The sequence below is a fragment of the Rhinatrema bivittatum genome, chromosome 1 (genome assembly GCF_901001135.1).
Source record: "Rhinatrema bivittatum chromosome 1, aRhiBiv1.1, whole genome shotgun sequence".
Classification (NCBI taxonomy): Eukaryota; Metazoa; Chordata; class Amphibia; order Gymnophiona; family Rhinatrematidae; genus Rhinatrema; species Rhinatrema bivittatum.
In genome coordinates this window covers 60622085-60641999 of record NC_042615.1, presented here as the reverse complement: position 1 = coordinate 60641999, position 19915 = coordinate 60622085, and the positions used below count along the sequence as shown (strand labels likewise).

General features: G+C 41.5%; 1 long non-coding RNA gene across 1 annotated transcript in view; it reads right to left on the bottom strand.

Annotated features, from left to right (window-relative positions):
* Positions 1 to 1421: 1421 nt before the first annotated feature.
* LOC115079903 overlaps positions 1422 to 19915 on the bottom strand; it is a 52816-nt gene continuing 34322 nt past the window's right edge. The window contains exons 2-4 of the long non-coding RNA XR_003853438.1: positions 5183 to 5230; positions 4423 to 4543; positions 1422 to 2843 (exon numbers count right to left, since the gene is read on the bottom strand). This is a non-coding gene — a long non-coding RNA (uncharacterized LOC115079903). The remainder of the gene's footprint in view (positions 2844 to 4422; positions 4544 to 5182; positions 5231 to 19915) is intronic.

Below are 19915 nucleotides of genomic sequence, written 5' to 3'. Positions count from 1 at the left end.
TGACTGGCTGGGGGGGGCGACCCCATAGGGGGCGGGTCTATAATGGGGCAGGGTGAAGCGGCTGCTTCAGTTGGCAGAATTTTGAGGTGGCAAAAAAATGCCCCAATCAGAACGCCGCTGTGTTGTCTGCCTGCCCCTGCTGTGGCTGCCAACCCTGTCCAGCGGCGGCAGAAGAGAGGAAGACCTCCACACCCACCCCAGAGGCCAGACTGGAAGCCGCTGAAGAGAGGAGAACCTCCGCCGCTGCTGGAGGCCAGGCCAGCGGTGGCTGAAGGGAGGAGGGAGGGGGGCAGAGCGAGCAGGGGGTGCAGGGTAAGGGGGCGCCGTCTCATCCCTTGCCTCAGGTGATAGATTGCCTTGAGCCGCCCCTGGTGCCCCAGAACAGGTTTGGGAACCTCTGCAAGTGTTATCCACTAAAAGTCATTCTGGAATGGCAAGCTTTGTTGAGTGAGAAAGGCTGGGTGAAGAATGAACAGAGGGCAGGAAGGAAAGTGCAATAAAAGCACATCTGTGGAGGTCTCAGAAAATTTGGCAGGTATAAGAGAGGTACGCTGCTTTCTATTGGTCTGTCTTTAAAGCTGTGATACTCCAACATAAGGCTGATATCTAATGTAAACCCCACTGGCAGAACAGGAGAAGGAGAACTTTCATATTCTCATGGGGGCCAATCTGTAGGGTATCTCTCCCTCGCTTTTCCTCCAATGGAAGTCACGCAAACAAATGGTATCCTTGGTGGTGCCATATATGACTGGTTTTGGATAATAATGAAGAATAGAGTTTGATTTAAGCACCTATAGGGTTAACTTACAATAGGGACCATTTCAAATTCTGAAATGGAGTTTATTTTTAAAAGAACATAAAATTGAAGATACCTCTTTCATTTAAAAATAGTGTTCCTTTTTATATATTTTCCTTTAACAATACTCTGAATGAAATGTTCAACAGATGTGTTTGTGGCAACCGCCCCCTCCCCCGGTTTAGCCACCAGATGTCACTGTCCCTGTTTAGAACGTACTATCAAGGAGCCATCTGCCCCTCCCACCTGGAGGCTCTGGATTAGATGCCTCAACACTATTTGACCCAGTCATTTTTTCACACATTGGGATCAGTTTGAGAAAGCCTTTGAACTACAAGGATGTTTCAGTTTCACACTCTGGTGAGGCTTTCCAGCTTCACCCCAATGGAGGCTCGTTTAGAAGGGACACCTCATCGTGCACTCTCTGCCACAGGGTCCTTCACCTACTACTTTACAGAGACAGATTTTTTTTATTTTCTCTTTATTAACCTTTTTTTTTTACCTCAAAAATCAACTTGACATTGAATAATGGTATACATAATACAAGGAAAACAAAATAAATATATCCACACATGATTCCCAATTAAATCAAAACAATACAATACTTATATGTTTACCAGTTAAGTCCACAATATAGGTCCCAAGTAATTTTCTATTATATACCATTTATACTAAAAAATATGAAAAACGATAGCATCAATAGAGGTAATAATCATAGATACGAGGGAGGGCAATCTCAAAAGTATTTCAGGTATCTGGAATGAGAACAACTGGCTTATCTTTATTAGCTCTAATACTTTTATCACATGAGAACTGCGTTAATTGTGACGGGAGAAAAAAAGAGAAAGGATTTATCCATATATTTACTATAGCATTTACAGGGAAATTTGAGCAGGAAGGTTGCCCCTATCTGCATAACCTGTGACCTAAGCAACAAAAATTGTTTTCTCTTCTTCGGAGTTGTTTTTGAAACATCAGGAAATATCCTGACTTGCATTCTCATAAAGGTTTCCAAGCGATGTTTAAAGAATACCTTTAAAAGCCATTCCTTATCTGACTCCAAAGCAATTGTCACAATCAAAGTAGCTGACACTGCTTGCTCTTCTTCTGATGTTTCTAAAAAATCAGTAACATTCAAACCATTAATTATAACTTTATCCCCCCTGCATCTTCTGAGGGTCCCAAAATATTTCACTGCGTTTCTCCAGAAACTACTCCTTTTATTTTTTTTCCCATCGATACATAAAAAACTCAAACTAATGGTGGAATTGACTCTTGCCTCACTTTCAAAATTTCAATCAGATATTTATTAAACATATCTCTCGGTAAGATATAAGAAATTCTAGGAAAAATTCACCAAACGAAGATTCCTATTTTTTTGGACATTCTCCATATTTTCAATTTTATTCAATAAAGCCAAAGTATCTTTAACCATGGGATCATGTTTAATCTTTACTAAATTCACAAGTGTTTTTAATTCGGAATCTTGTTGATGTAAAACCTTTACTGTATTCTCCAAAGTTTTTATACGAACTTCATGATCCTCCATTTTTGCAGCTACAGGTTATAGTTGCTTAATAATCAAATTCCCAAGGCCTTGAATTGCGTCCCATAGCGATTCTAATGTTATTAACTTCGGCTTTATGAGGTGTTGACAAACTACCAGGAGTACTCAGTCCAAGTTCTCCTCCATTTGAACTGCCGGTGCCCTCCTCGAGCCTCACAGGCAGATGTTCCACGTTGTCACCATCCGGAAACAAACTCCCTGACCGGCTTCCTCCTTTTGCAGTTTTGGCAATTGGGTTTGCAAGGTTTCCATCCAGAACTCTCGACAACGCAAGGTTCGTCGGCGCCTCCCTCACCATCAGGGACAGAGTTGTTTCCGAGTCTGGCAGGGAACCTAAATCCTCCTCTATAGTTCCCTGCCCCAGAGACTCTACTCCCGGTGTTTGTACCCCCCGGAAAACATGGATATCCATAGGGCCTGTCTGAGGCGTCTTCGGGAGAGCCATAGGGATAGCTTTCTCCCTTGCCCGCCTCTTCCTGGCTGAATGGGGCAATGAAACAAAGAAATAGAAAAACTCAAAAGGATATCTCCAAGGTAAAAGCACCACGCTTCCACTGCTATCTCACCATTTCAACTTGGAACCCATGATGGAGGCTTCGAGGTTCAGGAGAGGTAATCAAGTTGTTAAAAGAAAATTTCAAGGCAGAGTCCCAAATTACAACAAAGCTGCATGCCCCTTTGGCGCACGCCACAGGGGGCCGGTTTTATGGGCCCTAGACGTCCCTCACAGATGACGTCAAACTTGCCAGCACCCAGCTGTAACCTCCGTATCCCCAGGTCAGGCCGCCGGGCCTGCTCACCTCTCTCTGTCCTCACAGCCTCCTACAGAGAGATTTTTGACTCTGATACCCTTTTGGGTTGAAAGGAGACCAAAGACCTTGAGCCCACTCTAAATCCTAGGTGGGCAAGCACCAGTGATGGACCCTGCTGAGATAAACAGTGAAGGCAGAAGATGCAGCTAGTTTAACTTTTGAAGTATTTTTTGGATTTGAACTGTGTGGGGAAGATTTTGGATTCCCCCTTCCCACTGGGATTGCAGTGCTGAGAAATAGCCTGATCCCACCTGACTTTTCCCCACGAGAAGTCCTCTGAAATAACAACTAAGGAGCGAAGAACAAGATCAGGAGACCCCATCTGGATCTCCACCCAAGGATGCAGGATGGGCTGGGTGTCCGGAAAGGAGATGGAGCAAGGTAGGACTTTTGCTGTGAAGTTGGGGACCCCTCCAATAGGATTACCGGATAGACATTGGGTGAGCTTTGCACATTAAAATCATCATGGGGCTCTACCCAGAGGTCTGACTTAAGTTACCTACCTACAGAGGAAAATACACTTGTACCAACAGTGAGATGTAAATTCACTCTTATGGACAAATGGACTTATTTTAATGATTTCCAATCAGAAAACTTTTATTTAACACACAGAGCCTGGTCCTGTCTGATTGTTCCCAGCCTCCCCAACCTCATGAGATGCACCTACTGTCTACACACACATACTGGGAGCAGAACAAAATCATCTGGGCCACAAGCGAGAGCTTCCCCTCCCATAGAAAGAATCCCCTCTAAGGATTAAGAGTCAGGCATGGGAGCAATTTGCTAGCCGGAGCAGCCCCTAAAGATAAATAAATTAGTTTGCGTGCCCTTGGAACTAAACACCCCGTTTAGGGTTACAAGTATATCTTTAATCTTTTTATTTTTTAATCTTTCACTGCTAGCTATTTTATTTTCCTTTTTCAGGTTTCCCACTTTCAAAGAACTTCAAGATTAACTTTTCTCTCTCTCTTGTCTTGCAGATGCAAGGATTCACCAACACAAAAGGTCAGATAAGTTTCAGTTCACCAGTTATCACAACTGAAACCAACAACATGCTTCTTTTTTCCAAAATTTTCTGTTATGTCTTGCAGATTTTACTTCTTTCCCAGGAGTTATCAAGGTAAGTATAAAGCATGCTACTCAGTACTCAAAATTTGAGAACAATATTATTTTGGCAATTGTTTATTCTTGGGTCTCACTGTGTAAACCAATTTCTATGCGTCCGTATTTCTCGCCAGAAAACTTACTGTCTTAGCACGGTTCTAAAGAATCTTTGCAGGTGATGCTGGAGCGCACTGATGCGTTTTCTTCTTGAATCTATGGTCCTCAGTTCTTTGTCTGTCCTCAGCACAGCGCCTACTATGTCAGCTTTAAACAAAATAAACAAGCAAAACCATCAACTCTTTCACAAATTATTGGCGGACATGTTCTACAAGTAGAACTTTACCCAGCTGGTTCTTCTCTACTAAGAACCTATGACACAAGCCTGGCTGGCCTGACACCAAAAAGGCCAAATACCCTTCCACAAACAGCTTACCACATATTATCCTGTCAGTCAGAAAAGTACTATACATGTCAAGTAGTAGCAGAGCCTATCTGCATTATTCATTTTATTACTGTTTTGGATTTAGCTCATGCCTTTCCACTGGTAGCTGTTGGTTTAGCGTTCAGGAAGATAAGTTCATCATGTCTAACCTTCTGATTGCCTAAGAACACCCTTTACGTGGTAATCCAGGAGAAAGTAAATCTGTATCCCATTTTGCAACAATTTAAAAAAAGCATACTTCCTGACCTTGCTTTCCCTTAACTTCTAACTATGTGAACATACCCACCAATAGCTTTTTCCTCTAAAAACTTTGTCCAATTTATCTTTCAATAGATTTGCATTTCTTCTGTTAGTAAAATGTCCTGTAACTTACCCTAAACAATATAAAATCAACAACCTAACAATATTAACCACGTGGAGTTATAAAATAATCTTTTTTCCAAGGTGGTAAAATCTATTACCTCTTAATGTTGTAAGGATATCCACACCCTTGTTTTGCTGCCTTTTAGCTGTTTTCAGTAAAAAAAAAAAAAAAAAAAAAAATCACTCAGGATAATGTTTCCAAATAGGTTAATTTTACTCATACCTTGACAGGAGTGAACCTCATTCATAATCCAGGGTAGGTCGAGTATAATACCATAAGAACATAACATTTGCCTTTCTGCTACTTACTGGGTCAGACCAAAGGTCTATCAAGCCCAGTATCCTGTTTCCAACAGTGGCCAATCCAGGTCACAAGTACCGGGCAGGATCCCAAGTGGACAAGCAGAGGATTTCTGCAACTCCACCTTAATAATGGTTAATTGACTTTTCCTCCAAGAACTTGTCCAAACCTTTTTTAAATGCAGTTACACTAACAGCTTTCACCACATTCTCTGGCTACAAATTCCAGAGCTTATATATGCATTGAGTAAAAAAAGGTTTCTCTTATTAGTTTTAAATGTACAACTTAGGAACTTCATTGTGTGTCCCCTAGTCTTTATACTTTTTGAAAGAGTAAACAGCCAATTCACATTTACTTGTTCCATTCCACTCATCATTTTATAGACCAAATTTCGTGTGGTTTTCTTATCGCATTTGGGGGGGGGGGGGGGGTAGAGAAAAGGCACATTAAAAACAAAAAAAACCCAACCCAAACTCACCCCAACCCATCAAATTTAATTAATCGCGACCCCTCAATACTTGCCCAACCCCCCCCCCCCCCCCAAGACTTACCGAAAGTCCCTGGTGGTCCGGAGGGGTCCCGGGAGCGATCTCCCCCTCTCAGACCGTCGGCTGCCACTAATCAAAATGGCGCCGATGGCCCTTTGCCCTTACCATGTGACAGGGGCTATCGGTGCCATTGGTTGGCCTCTGTCACATGGTAGGAGCAATGGATGGGCCGCACTATTTTTTAAGATGATGCCGGCTGTCCATTGCTCCTACCATGTGACAGAGGCCAGCCAATGGCACCGATAGCCCCTGTCACACGGTAAGGGCAAAGGGCCATCGGTGCCATTTTGCTTACTGGCAGCTGACGGCCCAAGAGTGAGAGATCACTCCTGGGACCCCTGCTGGACCACCAGGGAATTTCAGCAAGTTTTGTTTTTTTTTGGGGGGGGGGGGGGGTTGCAATTAATTAAATTTGAAGGGTTGGGGCAGGTTTCAGGTTTTGTTTCAGGGGCAGCCGAAATAAAATCGGCCCGAACCGTGGGAAAACTAAATTTCCAGCGGCGGGCCGATAACGAAGGCCAAACCGAAAGGGTTGGCTGAATCACATCTCTAATGTCTATGTCTGGGGAGGGGGGAATGGGAGCCTGCGTGTGAGAATGAGAGTCTGTGTGTGAACATTATGTATGTAAGTGGGTGCCTGCATGTGACAGCTTGTGTGGAGAGATCATGTGAGAATGAGAGCTTGCGTGAGTGTGTGAGAATGAGAGCTTCCATGTGAGAAGTAGCTCTGGAATTTGTTGCCAGAGGATATGGTTAGTGCAGTTAGTGTAAATGGGTTCAAAAAAGGTTTGGATAAGTTCTTGGAGGAGAAGTCCTTTAATGGCTATTAATCAAGCTGACTTAGGGAATAGCCACTGCTATTAATTGCATCAGTAGCATGGGATCTTCTTGGTGTTTGGATAATTGCCAGGTTCTTGTGGCCTGGTTTGGCCTCTGTTGGAAACAGGATGCTGGGCTTGATGGACCCTTGGCCTGACCCAGTATGGCAATTTCTTATGTTCTTATGTAGACAACAAAGGTAAAAAAAAAATTTGTCTTTTACCAATTGGAATATCTTTGGAAATGTGCATTTCTTATATATTTGAATTTTGCTTTTTCTTCAGTATTCCAGAGTTCACAGAGTCTGGTTTCTCTGGCTTTCCATTTCAGTTTTGCCTGCATGTTTCTGTTTCTAATTTGTAGTCCCTTATTCTGTATTAGGAAAGGGTCTGTCTGTGATGTGCATGTGTGATAAAGGTGCAGTATTTTGATTAGCATGTAGTTTCTCTGTAGGGATTTGTAGCAGTCTTGCTTGTTCGGTTTACCCAGTAGATGGTGAATTAGTGTTCTAGGGCCTATGTGTATGAGTGCATTGGCATGTTTATGAGGGAGGGAGTGTGTGAAAGAATCAATGTGTTAGTATGAGGGATATCCTACCTCCCCCAATCTATGATATGGAGATCAGAAGATTTTTAAATCTATATTAATTTTAATTATTGGGTGTAATTTGATGTTTCTATTGTTTTGAAACATTTTGGGGGTTCTTTTTGTGGGGGGGATATAAACATTTTTAAATTATTGATGTTTTATTCATCAGATGTTTTGAAATATTAGAACCAATTTATGTCAATTTTTTTAAATTATTGGATATTTGTGGCTGTGTTGACATTTATTTTTTTTTTATTAGCATGGTTTTAATATTATGAATGATGCATTATATCTCTTGATTTTATTGCATGATAATAATACAGTCAGACTTCTGGTTTCCAGTACAGTTTTTGTGGCACATTTCTATTTTGTATCTGGTGAGGGTTTGTCTGTATTTTAAAGGTCCAGTTCTTTTGCTGTGAAAATTATGGTACTTACCATCACTGGCTTTTATAGCATTATAGTCCTCTCTTCCTCATTTCTATTTTAAACAGAAGTTTGCTCTTTATTAATTTCATTTGCATGCAGAAAATGGTTTTGAATGTTCTTGCAGAAGATATTTTGTATTCACATTTTATTACAACTGCTGTTAGTAAGTTAGGAAATTATTTGAAGGGATGGGTTTAGCTCATTTTCCCTCTAAAGATTAGGCTGCTGTGATCATAAAGTTGTTAGGCTTTTTGCATCAAGGAAAGTGGTGCTCACAAGGTAATGTAAGAGAGTGGACTGGACTGTGTTCTAGATTACCAGGCAGCAGCACATGTTCTGGTGCACCACCAGTTTCAGCAGTCACCCTATGCCCCTGTATCCTCATGTTTATTTATGCCCTCAAACAAATGTAGGAGATTGGTGAGCAAGACTTCCCTTGGCTAAATCCATGCTGACTTTGTCCCATTAAACTATGCTTATCTATATGTTCAGTAATTTTATTCTTTATAATTTCTACCATTTTGCCTGGCACAGATGTCAGACTCAGTTGATCCCTTTTTAAAAATTGGTGTTACATTGAGAACCCTCCAAACTTCAGGTAGCATAGATGATTTGAAAGATAGCTTACAATTACCAATAGCAGCTCTATAATTTCATTTTTCAGTTCTTTTAGCACTCTGGAATGTAATTTGCCCTATTACAGCTTCCAGATACACTGAAATGTATTTCATTTCCTCTGAATCACCACCTTTGAATATCATTTCTGACATGGGTATCTCTCTTACATCTTCCTCAGTGAAGACCAAAGCAAAGAATTAATTTAGTCTCTCTGATATGGCTTTGTCATCCCTAAGTGTCCCTTTTACCCTTTGATCATCTTTAATGGTCCAACTGACTCCCTCGCATTACTTCAAATGTACCTATAAAAGTTTTTAATATGATTTTTAGCTTCCATGGCGAGCTTCTTTTCAAATTCTCTCTCTGCCTTCCTTATCAGTGCTTTGCATCTAACTTGCCAGTACTTATGCTGTTTCCTGTTTTCTTCATTCAGATCAGTTTCCCATTTCTTAAAAGATGTTCTTTTAGCTATTAGAGCCTCTCTCACTTCACCTTTTAATTATTCCAGAAGTTGATTAGCCTTCTGTCTGCCCTTTCTAATGTGTAGAATATATCCGGTCTGGACTTCTCAGATAGTATTTTTAAACAAGGTCCATACCTAATGTAAACTCCTCCTTTCAGTTTTCCTAACCATTTTCCTCATTTGATTATAGTCACTCCTTGGAAAGGTAAATGCTGTTGCAGTAGATTTCTTTAGTTTCCTCCCTCCCATTATTAAATCGGATTTGATCATGTTGTGATCACTATTGCCAAGTGGCTCCAACACTGTTACCTTTCACACCAAATCCTCTGGTCCTAATACAGTTTCCCCTCTTGTTGGTTCTTGTACCAGCTGCTCCACGAAGCAGTCATTTATTTCATCTAGGAACTTTACTTCTCTATCATGTGCTGTTATGACATTTACCTAATCAATACTGAGGTAATTGAAATCACCCATTACCGTGCTGCTGATTTTCAGGCCGATACAGTACAGTGCGCGTCAAACGCGCGTCCAAACCCCCCCAAAACTACTAGCGCCCACAACATGCAAATGCATGTTGATGGCCCTATTAGTTATTCCCGCGTGATACAGAAAGTAAAATGTGCAGCCAAGCCGCACATTTTACTTTCAGAAACTAGCGCCTACCCAAAGGTAGGCGTTAATTTCTCTTGGCACCGGTAAAGTGATCAGAAAAGCAGTAAAAACTGCTTTTCTGTACACCCTCCAACTTAATATCATCACGATATTAAGTCAGAGGTCCCAAAAGTTAAAAATAATAAAAAAAAATAAAAAATTTTAAATCGGCCATGGCTCATGGGTTGAAAACCGGACGCTCAATTTTGCCAGCGTCCGGTTTCCGAACCTGTGGCTGTCAGTGAGTTTGAGAACCAATGCCGGCAAAATTGAGCGTCGGCTGTCAAACCCGCTGACAGCCGCCGCTCCTGTCCAAAAAGGCGCTAGGGACGCGCTAGTGTCCCTAGCGCCTCTTTTTACCGCGGGCCCTAATTTGAATAATTTTTTTTTCTGAATCACGCGCACAGGAGAGTGGCCTGTGTGCCCGCTCTCTTGTGATTGGCCTGTTTGTTAGCTTCCCTAATTTCTTTTAGCATTTCATTGTCTGTTAGATCATGCAGGCTAGGTGGATGGTACTACACCCCCACTGCTATTTTATTTCCCTTTCATCTGGAATTTCTGTCCATAAAGATTCAACATGGCATTTTTTTTTCTTGCAGAACTTTTATTCTATTTGACTCAGTGTCCTCTTTAATATATAGCACCACCCCTCCACCAAAATGATCTATCCTATCATTGTGATATAATTTATTCCCTGGTATCACAGTATCTCACTGGTTAACCTCCTTCCACCAGATCTCTGATGCCAATGATGTCTACCTCTTCATTCAGTGCTATACATTCTAACTCTCCCATCTTATTTTTTAGATTTCTAGCATTTGAATACAGACATTTCAAACTATGTTTTTTGTTTGTATTAACAACCCGCTTATCAGTTGACGGGTAATTTGGAATCTTTCTGCTCTTTACTTAAAAGCACCTGGCCCACTTTATCATTTATTGCATCCCCTAATTTCCTTGTTCTGTTAATATCTTTCAAAGATACATCATTCTGAACCATGCACTCCTGAGCGATTGGCTTTCCCTGATCATCTAGTTTAAAAGCTGGTTCCACTTTGGTTAAGGTGGAGCCCATCTTTTTGGTAAAGCACCCCCCTTTCTCCAAATAGATGCCCAGTTCCTAAAACCCTCTTCCCTGCACCATAGTCTCATCCATGCATTGAGACTCTGGAGCTCTGCCTGCTTTTGGGGTTCTGTGTTTAGAACAGGGAGCACTTCTGAGAATGCTATCCTGAAGGTTCTGGATTTCAGCTTTTTACCTAAAATCCTAAATTTGGCTTTCAGAACCTCTCTCCTGCATTTTCCTGTGTTATTGATACCCACATGTAACAAGACAGTCGGCTCCTCCCCAGCACTATCTAAAATCCTATCTGCGCGATGCTTGAGGTCCATCATCTTCACACTAGGCAGGCAAGTTACCAAGCAATCCTCATGTTTACCAGCCACCCAGCTATCTACATTCCTAATAAATCACTAACTACAACAGCTTTCCTAACCCTTCCCTCCGGGGCATATGCCCCTGGAGACATATCCTCGGTGTAAGAGGATACTACATCACCTTGAGGGCAGGTCCTTGCTACAGGATTGCTTCCAACCTCACCAAGGTGATGATCTCCTTCCAGGTGACCTTTCTCCTCCAAGGAGGCACAGGAACTGCTAGATTTGAGGTGGGACTGCTCTATTATGACCTTGAAAGTCTCCTTTATATACCCTTTACTCTCCCTTAGCTCCTCCAGGTCTGCCACTCTAGCCTCCAGAGATCTAACTTGTTCTCTGAGCCAGGAGCTCTTTGCACTGAATGCTCACATGCAACCTCTCGACAACTGGGAGATAATCATACATGTGGCATTTCAGTGCAAAATACTGGATAGCCTCTCTCTCTGTTAGACTGCTATCTGCATCTTAATTTTGTTGTTTTGTTATCGAGTTAAAATTTCTAAGGGAGTAGGGATATAAAGCTAATCTAATGTACTTTTAGTTTATTGATTTATTTTATATTTGGCTGTCACTGATCCTCAAAACACTATAATTAATCTACTTATAACTACCTAGTTTTCTACCTTATTGACTCTTGTTTTGAATTAAATTCCATCTGTATCAAATCTGTAATAAATTTATAACAAGGGGTTTTGAGGTATGTACATTCTAGGCCCCTTCTGCTACAAGGAGTGCAGGGCTCTGGAAGCTGAGGCTGTGGAGACTGAAACCTGGATACCGTAGCTCTCAATGGCCTCTGGTGTCCAATCCTAGGACTGCTGAGTAAAGTATGCAAATAAGTGTAATTCTTTTTTATGGATAGCAAGTGTCCTAAAGAGCCATAAAAGAATTTATTTCTTGGGGCTACATCCAGTGGTATAGTCAGAACTGTATTTTTGGAGGGGCCCAAAATTAACATGGGTGGGCAGTAGCCATACAAGTCTGAACCCTACCAGTTGTACTCTTATCAATAAATAATGCCTTAGAGTGTACCCGACAATGGATTTCTAAATAGCTTGCAACATCCGTCATGCATCATGAGTGACACTTTAAAATATTTTAACTCAAGTAATTCAAGCACTTACCAGTACTAAAATCATATACACACTTATGGAAACAATTCAGTTATAGGTGTCTCAAGAAACAATACCCCACAACTTAATTTAAAGTTGACCAGACACAAGTGTATTAAAAAAACAATCATCTCAACATACATCATGATATCCTGCAAAGAATTCTAAAACTCCACCTGGCGTTATGACAAAAGAATTATAATTTAGCATATATCCTTCAACTTCCAACAGAAAAGCATTTCTTCTTTCTTTAAATTCTAATACTAATAAAAAGAATAAATATTTCAAAACAGCTGACAAATAGAATATCCAATAATTTAAAACTCATACAAATTTAAAATTTTCCCAAGCATCAATATAATATTTCAAAACAGCACACACCAAACACCACCCAATAATTAAAACTAATAAGTATTTGAAAATTCCCCTACTCTCCATACCTGGGAACTCTCTCAGGTTCACATACATGCTCACTGATTTACGATTCTCTTTCAGGTTCACATATATGCTCATTCACACCCACATATGCTCTCTCTCATGCTCACTGTTGTACTAGAAGGTACAGATTGAAAAGAGAGGAAGCTGCACAGCTACAGATCCTGACACTGAATCTACATGCTAGCAAAACACTTCAGTCCCACATGCAAAATACAAACAGACCCTCACCAAATACAGAACTGACCACAAATTAAAAAGAGAAACATTGAGACAAACGCTGAACTAGAAAACCAAAAAGCCAGGCAATTCCTGCAGTATAATACCAAAGAAATAAAAACAATTGCATTTTCCCTGTACTGTAAAAAAAAAAAAAATAAAATAAAATGAAATATTGATGCATATTTCCCAAAATGACACACAGAAAATCAAATTCTTCCCACTTCCCATTTCAGAGAAATAGAAGCAGTAGTTGTCTCAGTCTCCTACTCCTCCCAGTCCCCAGCAATCTTGATCCCTAGCCCCCTCTCCCCTCTCCCCTCCCAGCCCCAAAGTCTTGCTTTCCAGCCCCCTGCCCTTTCAGCCAGACTGAATTCATTGCAAGAATGTAAAACTAGAAACATCATTCCTCATAAAATAAAATCAAGAAATATAAATCAATCATAACAGTAAATCATACTAATAAACATATTTAAAACCAAAGGATAAAAAAAAACTTGAAACATTTCCCAAAAATCAATTAAATATTTCAAAAGAGCAGACATATCAAATAATACTCTAATAATTAAAGCTAATAAGGATAAAAACATTTTCCCCACTCCATACCTAGGTACTTTTGATTTTCAGTAACCCTGAGATTGTCATGGTTTACTGGAGGGCACACAGACTTTCTCTGCTCTTTCATATTCATATACAGGTCTTGCAAGAATGTCACTCTTCTACACTCTTTTCCCTCACTCACCTACCCCTCCCTCTCACTCACTTCTCAGTTACTCGTACCCCTCCCCCTCCCAATCACTCAAACCCCCTTCCCTCAGCCTCTTCCTCCTACTGCCTCCCTCCCCCCTTCCCTCTCAGTCACAACCATGTGAATGACCTCTTCCCCAAGGTGGTCCTCCTTCCTGCCGGCAAGGTGCAAGAAGCCCATTGGCAGAACAGCACTGGGCATCGAGTGCTGCTACACTGGGGCCTCCAATCACTGGCTGGAGGGTGGAAACCCTGACAGCACAGCCCAACATGGCGCTTACTACCTGCTGTTGGAGAAAAAAAAATGGAGGCCCTGACTGCATGCCACTTTTCAGGTCAGCACCTTATTGGCCTGCCCCTTAATCCATCCCTGGTCCCATTGTTCCTATTCAACTCCCAAATGGGTGGGCCATGGCCCACCCAGGCCACTACTTTGGATGCACTTTCCTGCATCAGGCGGTAATAGGTAAAGTCTTTATCCATATGGAATTTACATGCGTTAGGCGCTATTAGATACGCATTTGTTAGGGCACACTAATCTTCTTGAATGCCCAAAACATGTGTCCAACCATAAGTAAACCTGTGCGCTAGGCTGGGCACTCTTCACTGCATTGGCCTGTCAGGAGTCCAGTTGTGGGTTTACACTGTATCATAATCATCCTTTCTTGTTTTATCTTTATTTATATTCCACTTTTCAGGCACTTCAAAATGGGTTTCATTCAGGTACTGTAGGTATTTCCCTGCCATCACTGGGCTCACAATCTAAGTATGAACCTGAGGCAATGGAGGATGAAGTGACTTGCCCAAGGTCACAAGGAGCAGAGCAGGATTTGAACCTGGATTCCCTGGTTCGCAGCCCACTACTCTAACCTCTGGCTACTCCTCCTCTCTAACTGCTTGGATGAACAGCTGCAGAATACGATCTGTTCCCACTGCTGATTTAAACTGAAGTTGATAAGCCAGAAACAGTCTGGTCATGCAACAGTTCTGCTCACTATTTTCTCTCATCCAACTGGGAAGTTTAACCTGTGGGAGCAGGGGCTGACCCGGGCAACAGAGCAAAGTTTCTCTCATGATGGCCTCTGTTACTGTGCATTTCTGCAGCTTGATTTAAATCAAGTTTCCCACTGATACTCATGCACATATTTCTCAAACAATAGTGCAAATCTGATTGTTTAAACATGCTGAGAATTTACTAGACAAATGACAGGTTAAAATATAGAGAATCTTGAAGAATGACTCATTACAAAGTAAATTCTTCAGTTTGCTAACCAGTTGATCCACATTGTTCTTCAGCTAAAAGTCACATTATTTTCACCTAATCAGCAGTGCTCTTTGTGCTGCTTCATTCTTGCAGCTAAGCCCTGCATCACCTTCTTGCAGCACTTGCACTTTACAAGTTTCCTTTTTTTTTTTTTTTAACCTAGGGAAGGAATGTCTTCAAAACTTTTTTTAGCTAGGCTCTCTCCCATGCCTAGAAGCTATGACATTTTCTGTGGCAAAGCATATGTGTGGTGTGAGATAGTGCCCCTAGTGTTCCCCAATTTACCTGTGCAGGACCAGTTTAGATGCCTGGTCTACCTTAAATCAACTAAGGAGAGTATGCCCTGTGGGTGGGATCCTGTGGAGCAGGTGGAACTCAGAGGGTATAACCAGAGACTGGGGAATATGAGCTGGGATCCAGGTGGGGGATAACCAGACCAGGTCCAGGTCTCCAGGAGGAAGGCAGCTCCTGTAACATAACACTGAGCTGAGACAAAGCTGAACTATGACTACTGAGGGAAGAAGTACTGAACTGTAAGTAAAGAGCATACACTGTTTTGAAGGGAAGACAGTTTACTGTTGTGCATGTGTGAAGCTATAATAAAGATACTCTGTTTTAAGAAAGGCTGGAGTCAAACTAGTTTATGTCTCCAGGCCTGTTGGAATCACAACTCGTTCCCACATATGGTGTCATACATGAGATTTTTCTAAACCTTTGCACAGAAAACCCCCAGCCTCCAAGAAAGTGTCTGTTTGGAGTACAGAAAAATTTTAAAGAGGACATGGGCTTCTAATCACAATACAGAACACAGGGGGCTTGTAGCTATAAACAAAGTACAGAACACAGGGGTGCACAGAGCACAGTAGCTTGTGAAAGGCTGTGGCTCAGAAGCTGCACTGAAGAAAAACCCCCCCAAAGTTTAAAAGTTTCAGGTAGAGAGGAAACTGAGTGGGCCTGGTTGCAGGGACAGCCAGGAAGTGGTAGGTTTTTACCAGCTAATAGGAGAAGCCCAGCTGGAGGTAGGTAGGGAATTAAACATGATTTAGTTAGTTATGCAGGCTTTTTTTTTTTTAACTTTTTTTTGCCTTGAAAAAAGAAAAGCAGAAGGAACTGTGGTGCAGCAGGGCTGTACTGAAAAGGGTGTGGCCCTGGAAATGTTGCCAGAGTGGGCTGTGAATGGAAACAGGGAAGGGCCCTCTTCCAGCAAGCAAGCTACACTGCAGGGAAGGTGTGCAGCCATGAGCAAACCTGAAGTGGAGCAGCCAGGGTACTGCAGTACCAGAATGCAGCAGTCAGAGCATGACTAATGAAAGCTGGCAAACACTGAGCCATAATCTCTAGGAGGGAGATAGGAAGTTACAAGAGAACCTTGAAAGGAGTCAGTGGGCCTGGGCTGAGCAAAAACAGAACCAGGAAGCACACTGGCCTGTGGTCAACTTCTATTTGGAGTGGATCCTCATGGCCTTGTCAAGAAGTGATGACACAGAGTGCCCAAGAGGAGGCACTCCAGACTGGCCAGTGAGCTGTAACACCAATTAGCCAGAAGATGGTGTTATAGGTTGTCCTTAGGGGTCGGTGCTAGCTTTTTTGCTGCCCTGAGTGAACAATTACTGTGCTGCTCCCCTACCTCTACATGATTCAGTCTCTGTCCTGCATCCATCAAATAGAGCCCAGCTCCCTCCAGCAATCTATATTTTTAAAAACTGACACTCCCTCAAACAGAACTCATTTATCACCTCGGTTTACAGATAACAATAATTCAGCGAGGCGCTTTACAATACAACATGTTAACATATAATAGGCAACAAGGTTTACCTGTAAACTAGGTAAACTAAAAAATACATAGAGTAATAATTAATAAGAGGGAGAATTTCTAGGTGAGAGGGGGGGGGAGGAGAGGAGAATGGGGAGGGGGTGACGGCGACATAATTGGGTAGTAGAAGACTCAGTTAGTTAATAGTATGCTTTTTGAAACAACCAGGTTTTTAGGGTTTGCTTAAATTTTTTGTGGCAATCTTCCTGGCGTAGATCCGAGGGCATGCTGTTCCATATTGTGGAACCAGCTATGATGAAAGATCGATTTTTTGTAGAGGCAAGTTTGGTCATTTTAGGAGAGGGGATCGGCAGTCTGATGCTGGGGTCTGGTTGGTCGGTTTGACTCTTTGAAGTGTAGGTGTTCAGAGAACCAAAGCATATTTCTGTTGTGGATGGCTTTATGCATTAGTGTTATGGTTTTGTATATATATTTTGTATATTATCCTGGATGGATATTATCCAGTGTAGAAACTGAAGTGCAGGAGTGATGTGTTCGTGACGACGTGTGTCAGTAATAATGGTCAAGGGAAGGGTATTAGGTAGCCTAAGCAAACTTTACAGCCTTGCACACACAGACAAACCCTTTACAGATGCGCACACACAATTCAATTATTCATTAATAACAGATTTTACAGGAAAAAAAATACTCAAAAATAGTCAAGGCAAAATATCACTTACAACATGCATATTATATTTACATACACTGCTGTAATGCCAATCAGAAAATCCTGCAAAAGAAATACTTGGAACTCTTATGGAATTACATTTTTTTGTAATATATGCTAGGTGTGGGCTTGGCCCTCAGAAAGCCATGAATAAATGGAATTACTACTACAATACAGTAAACCTCCCATACCAAAACAACCCTAACTGCCAGCACTCAAACAGTAACAATCTTATCTATGAAAAGATAACACTATACATATTACACAAGGCCCTAGAACATTAATACACTTCCTATTAGGAAAACTGAACAAATCAGATTGCTAGAGATCACTACAGATAAATTATATGGTAGCAGAATACCTTACCTCGGTCACATACGGAGAACACAGACAGACTGACCAAATACAGAATTAAGAGACCAGAAAGTATAAATAGAAACATACTGAGAAGCACTAAACTGGAACCCAAAACTAGCCAGCCATTATAAGCAGAGCAACAATGGAAAAACAGAAACATTACCATTCTTCATAAAACATTAAAAAATATAATCAATATAAAACAATCATAATATTAAAATCATAGTCAAACAGAATATTTCAAACCAGCATATAGACTATCCAAAATTTCACAAACACCAATAAAATATTTCAAAACATCTGATGAATAAAAAAATTCAATAATTAAAATATGTTCCAATATTTCCCCCCAAAAAATAATAAAATATTTCAAAACAGTAGAAACATCAAATTACACCCAATAATTAAAACGAATAAGTATTTAAAAAATCCCCTGCTCTCCATACCTGTGATCTTTTGATTTCTAGTCACCTTGAGATTGTCGTGGATTGGAGAAGTAGTGCCACACAAACCATCTTCACACATACACACATATATTCATTCACTCACACACTCCAACTCTTATATACATGCCTATGTTCTCATATGCACTAGCTCTCTCTCCCTCACAGACGCATTGTGTGAGCAAGCCTGTGAGAACCTATATGACACACAGGCTCTCACAGGCGCACATACACACATGTACTTGTACATAGGCTCTCACACAGACATATAGATCCACACACAAGTTCTCATATATACCCACACACAGGCTCTCACACAGACACGCACACACACACATGAAAACAAGCTCTGACACAGACTTACACTTAAGCTGTCACACAGACAATACATCCACATGCACTCAAACTCTCACATACACAAAAATATTCACATGCACACAAGCTATGACACACAGACACATATACATGAACACAAGCTCTGACACATATAAACACAAGCTCTGGCACAGACACACAAGTTCTTACAAACACACAGCTTCCTTTCTCAAGGCTATGGTAGGTTGGGCTCCACTGCAGCCCTATCTTCCTCTTCACTTCGGGCCATGGTGGGATGAATTCCCCCCTTCCCCTCCCCAATCAGTTCATAAAGCGCCATTCGGTGGATTTTGAACCCAAAGCCAGCAAACGACTTAAAGAATGGGGATGTGTATTGTGCAAACATTGTTACAGTGCTCTCCCAAATCTGTGCAGGAATATCTCAGGCCAGCTCAGTGTGCTGTGGCAATCAAAAAAGTAAACAGAATGTTAGGAAATATTAAGAAGGGAAGGGCAAATAAAACTATGGATGTCATAATGCCTCTGTATCGCTCCATGGTGAGACCGCACCTTGAATACTGTGTGCAATTCTGGTCACCGCATCTTAAAAAAGATATAGTTACACTGGAGAAAGTGTAGAGAAGGGCGACCAAAATGATAAGAGGTATGGAACGGTTCCCTGTGAGGTAAGACTAAGGAAGTTAGGGCTGTTCAGTTTGGAGAAGAGACGACCGAGGGGGGATATGATAGAAGTCTACAAAATCATGAAAGGACTTGAACACCTAATGTAAATCGGTTATTTACTCTCTCAGATAATAGTACTAAGGGGCACTCCATGAAGTTAGCAAGTAGCTCATTTAAAACAAATTGAAGAAAATTCTTTTTCTCTCAGCACAAAGTTAAGCTCATTGCCAGAGGATGTGGTTACACAAATTAGTGTAACTGGATTTAAAAAAGGTTTGGATAAGTTCCTAGAGGAAAAATCCATAAACTGCTATTAATTATTAAGCAATTTTAGCTCATGATTTATTTAATGTTTGGGTACTTGCTAGGTACTTATGACTTGGATTGGCCACTGTTGGAAGCAGGATACTGGGCTTGATAGACCCTTGGTCTGACCCAGTATGGCAATTCTTATGTTTCATACAGGGCTTGGAAAAATAGGTTCCCCAGGTGAGCAGGATGTCCTTTGGATAGGCAGAAACACCCCTTCCAACTGGCAAGAATTTCTGTCTCTGCGCAGAAAAATAAATCTCTCTCTCTCCCCAGAATCTGAAGAATCACTGGAGGGGTGGCCTTTGAATGGAAGGCTTAGCCTTTACTCACTGTTAGAGGATTCAAACTTTCTTTGTTTTATGGAGTCCTTGGGGCCGATGCAATAAATGAGCGTGGAAAAACAGGCACTCAGTGTTGAGCGCCCGCTTTCCTAACATGCGCCTCTCCTGGGTGTGCGATTCGATATTTAAACGATGGGTCTCGCTGCCAAGGAGGTGCTAGGGACAAATGTACACCCCTAGCGCCTCCTTGGCAGCAGACTCCCAGGAGAGGTGGCTGTCAATGGGTTAGGAAAATGGATGCTCATTAATCGGACTGCCACCCAAGTTG